The sequence below is a fragment of the Kryptolebias marmoratus genome, linkage group LG3 (genome assembly GCF_001649575.2).
Source record: "Kryptolebias marmoratus isolate JLee-2015 linkage group LG3, ASM164957v2, whole genome shotgun sequence".
Classification (NCBI taxonomy): domain Eukaryota; kingdom Metazoa; phylum Chordata; class Actinopteri; order Cyprinodontiformes; family Rivulidae; genus Kryptolebias; species Kryptolebias marmoratus.
Genome location: NC_051432.1, coordinates 4,949,598 through 4,954,260, shown reverse-complemented (window position 1 = coordinate 4,954,260; position 4,663 = coordinate 4,949,598). Strand labels below are relative to the sequence as shown.

General features: G+C 39.2%; 1 protein-coding gene across 2 annotated transcripts in view; it reads left to right on the top strand.

Annotated features, from left to right (window-relative positions):
* Positions 1-1,348: 1,348 nt before the first annotated feature.
* The window catches only part of LOC108247096 (N-acetyllactosaminide beta-1,3-N-acetylglucosaminyltransferase 2), a 9,197-nt gene continuing 5,882 nt past the window's right edge, over positions 1,349-4,663 (top strand). The window contains exons 1-2 of one of the 2 annotated variants that reach the window (XM_017434978.3): positions 1,349-1,586; positions 4,061-4,207. The gene's annotated coding sequence lies outside the window, so the exon portion shown is untranslated. The other variant, XM_017434977.3, reaches the window with a different exon arrangement.

Sequence of the window (4,663 nt, the reverse complement as noted above, 5' to 3'; positions counted from 1 at the left end):
TACACATGCAGCCACAGCTCCAAAAAAAGAGGTCATCATTAACGTTTTTCCCATTTGGATGTACAGTTGGACAATTGGGCAACTTCAAAATTAATACACACATGCCAACACTTGGAGCATCCATATTAACTTTTGTAAAATTACCACATGGAGTGTGACATCATATCTTCTTCTGCACAAACGGGTCATTTCGGGCACTGGAGACAGTTCACAATGGAGTCTGATGGAGGTCACATTTACAATGAATCAGGAATGACAACACACACACAAAAACCTTGAATATAAGCAAAAGAAAAAAACAAAAAACGAATTGAATTGAGCATTAAGATCTGCAGTGTGAACGTAGCCTTAGAGACAAATGTGAACAGCCTCAGGTGAACATTTCCACAAATCATTGTCTGATTACATCTGTCTGTAATCTGGTTAAAGCTCCATCAGAAGAAGCCATATGTGAACACCATCTAGAAATGCCACCATCTTCTCTGGAGCAAACCTCATATGGACTGAGACAAAGTGGAATGCTTTGTGGACAGATAAATAAAAATTGGAAATTATTTTTTGGAACCACAGATGCATGTTATCAGCGTACACAGTTCAAAAGCCTGCCTCTCTGATGGTATGGGAGTGCATTAGTGCCTCAGTCATGGGCAACTTACACATCGTGAAAGGCACCAACAATACAGAACAGTACACACAAGTTTTAGAACAACATGCTCCCATCCAGCAACATCAACAAAAAGTAAAATCCAGCAAAGACCCAGGACTGTTGAACAGAATCCTCCATCAGACAAGAATGGAACAACATTCCCTCTAAAACCTCCAGCAGCTGCTCTCCTCAGTTCCTGGATGTTTACTGATGTTCGAAGAAGAGGGGATGCTTCATGGTAGTAATCATGGCCCTGTGCCAACATTTTTGTGTCACTGCTATGAAATTCAAAATGACCTTTTTTGTTTGTTTGTTTTCCAAAACAACTGGTAATTAAAAATATATATATATATATTTTTTTTTTTTTCAACATTGGACATGTTTACTGTGTTCCATTGTGAATAAAAGAAAGTTCATGAGATTTGCAAATCATTGAATTCTGGTTTTATTTACATTTTACAAATGCTCAAAATTGCTCAACATAAATGAATTTTTGTTAAATTTTCTTCCTAAATTCTTTTTTGGTCTGTTTGTTTTGTTTCTGTGCACCTGCGCCTTTTCGTCTGTGTCTTCCATGTCCCGTCAAGTCGAATGCAAATAAAAAACAAACACACAAACAAAATAAATGAAATAAAATAAACCAGAACAAAACAACAACAACAACAAACTGGATCCGCCTCTGAAAAGACGAACGACACGTTCCTGAGGGAGGAGTCACCGCCTGTCCGGGACTTCAGTGAGGACGAGCCTCTCCACCTTTCAGGGAAATGGCTTCTAGCCTCCGTGTTAGATGAGATCCGATGACAGACTGTCAGTCCGCTTTCACTTAGCCCGGGTTTTGGTTGGGATTACTGCTCTCCTGGATCTCCAACTCGCTTCGGTGCTGAAGGAAGGATCTTTAAGTCCAGGCGGCTGATCTGCGCCGAGGAGGAAATCAGAGGTGTGTGTGTGTGTGTGTGTGTGTGTGTGTGTGTGTGTGTGTGTGTGTGTGTGTGTGTGTGAGTCAGATTTAATCTATTATCCAGTGTGCACTCTGTGCTCACTTGACTTTGGATACTTTTATTAATATAGATGTTTCAACACAGACTGGTAAGTCATAAAACACTTAAACAGAACTAAAGTTCACTCTTTCTTTTTTCGTTTTCTTTCCCGGTCAGTCAGCTTGAGGTGGCTGTTCACTCAGATATATGAACCTTCTTCATTAGTAAACACACACACACCAGTGTTACCAAACTTTAAACAAGCCTCTTTCTCAAAGACCTTCAAGCATGGATTCACTGTGTTTAATAAAACAGTAAAAGAGTCATATTGTCCTTGGTGTGGATCCTCCTGGATGATGTGTTTTCGGTGTGGCTGCAGTCAAACAGCATGCTCGTGTAAAATGACACACACAGACAGTAATATGAGTGGGAGGGTGAGGAGTATCCTGTGGTCCATATGAAAGTAATTAAAAAAGGATTTGAACAGAAATGATCAGAGGATGATGAATGCATTTTCTCACCTGACTAAGCCTGACCCAGTGAAAGTCAATTACAAGCATTTGCTAAAAGAACCTGAGTTTAATAATCTGCTATTGACCTTCAGACTGTACAACACCATCTAATGTACAGCCCTATTACTCTCTTACTCAGTAGCCATCCATCCTTTACTCATTTTTCCGTGCAGGGTCGCAGGGAGCTGGTGTCTATCTCCAGCTGTCACTGTGCAAGAGACAGGGGACACCCTGGACAGGTCACCAGTCCATCACAGGGACACAGAGACAAATAACTTTTCACACCTAGTGACAATTTAGACCAATGAAGCAAACATGCATGTCTTTGGTCTGTGAGAGTAAACCTATATATGCAGGGCAAAACCTTTAAACTCCATAAAGAAAGGCCCCAACTGAGCCGTGTACCAGTGACCTTCTTTCTGTGAGGTGGCAGCTCTAACCACTGAGCCACTACATCTGAAGCAGTGATGGGCTCCAGATCATTTAGCTCCGCTAAACAAAAATGAGCCTGCTCCTTCAGCTATGAAACAATTCTCCACTTAGGGCCCCCCACATTACTATAGGCATTTTTTGAACAGATATTTTTTTTCTCAGTATATATATATATATATATATATAATATTTCAATCTACACTGAAATACCCAATACTTGTAAAATATTTTTTTTGCCTATTTTGTGTGAACCTGAAAAAGCCACCCTTTTCAAATACCAATAAGACAAAGTAAAGCGGCATGTTCTGACAAGTCGACTGTCTTAATCATAGAAAAAAAAATACCAAGAGTGTCAAGAGCACATGAATCTACCCATCCATTTATAATACTAAATATTTCACTGTATTTCTTACATTTCATAATAAGTTTAAATGTTCTACTTTACTTTTTGCATATAAGAGGTTTGTAACAATCTGTATTTTAATTTGGAAGCCATGTGGAAATGTTAATGAGAACCCTGTAAACTGGAGTCAGAAGCTGGCGGTGTTTTTCTTTCCATTCGGTTGCTTCAAACCTGGCTTGCTGCTTTCAGCTGTAATAAAACTCACACATAATTAAAAAACAGCTGTCAGTTTATCAATATTTGCCAATAGAACCCTAGATAAAATATCTGTATGAGTGTATTTACATTAGTGTATTAGTTTACTTTATAGGTCGTTTAAATAGCAACTTGGTACGTTTTAAAAATGACCACACGTCATGGACTCAACCTGTTCACCAGGCAAGAAATCAGATTTGCCTTCAAATGAACCTTTAGCACCTTCACTGAGGAGGTTATGCAATCACTTTGTTCTACTTCTGCATGATCACCTCACATTAGCACATCAGACTATAATAGGCATATGCACTGCCGGTTTAGGCTGGAAACATGTTTTTTATGCTTTCTGTGCTCATGTAGGTGTGTATTCACTTGTATTCAAAGTATGTTTGGGTCAGCTGCTCCACTCGGGTTTATAGTTTTATACTCCAACCTGATAGGTAATGTGAGAACTTGTCAGCTATTTATTCATGAGACAAAAAAGAAAAGCTCTTGAAGTGATTTTTAACCAGGAATTTTGACACATCTTTTACGGCTGCTGAGTGATAAGTTGTCCAAATGTGGTTGGCAGTGAATCTCTTTTATGCAGCATCTCATCAGAACAAGTATTAGTTGTTTTTTTTGCCTGCTGCTTTTAGTTTGAGTGTACCGTCAGAGCGGCCTGGGCTGCGTGTGTCTGCTGAGGGATCTGGTGGACCCTAGTAGACAAGAAAGATCATGACATTTCTGTCACATAAGCTTTGTGGTCAGAGCAGACACAGAAAGCATGACCAACCATGTTTTCAGCCTAGGGTTTGCTTGCAGCTCTTTTATAGCGGACACAAACATTTAAGCTGAAACTGGTTTATTCTCCTTAAAAACATTATTCCAAAGAACTTTTTTTCTGTTTCAGGGCTGCTGTTTTAAATCCCTGATGGCTTCAGAAACAACAGAAACAGCCTCCTCCATGCTGGAGCTCATCTGCATGAAGCCAGAAGGAGTGTGGGAGTCCAGCCTCTGTCAGCGCCCCATCACCCTGTCAGTCACATGTATATCTTAGGTAAGTGTACTGTAGTGTGCTCTGTTTTTCTCTTTCTGTGTAGAGAGGTCCTGAATTGTTCTAATATGTAAAAAGTAATAAATAAAGCACCTCCTGAAGTAAGGGATGTTAGCAGCATCACAGGGGTGTCAAACTCCATTAAATACATCCCACTGTGAAGCAACCCCCCCTTTATTTAACAACAGTTTATAAACATCTAGGAACTGAGGAGAGCAGCTGCTGCAGTTTTTAGAGGGGAATGTTTTCCTGTTCTTTCCTGATGTCAACAGTCCTGGCTTTACTTAGCTGTATTATTTGTTTTATGATGTACTACAGGTGCTGGTCATAAAATTAGAATATCATGAAAAAGTAGATTGATTTCAGTAATTCCATTTAAAAAGTGAAACTTGTATATTATATTCATACATTACATACAAACTCATATATTTCAAATGTTTATTTCGTTTAATTTTGATG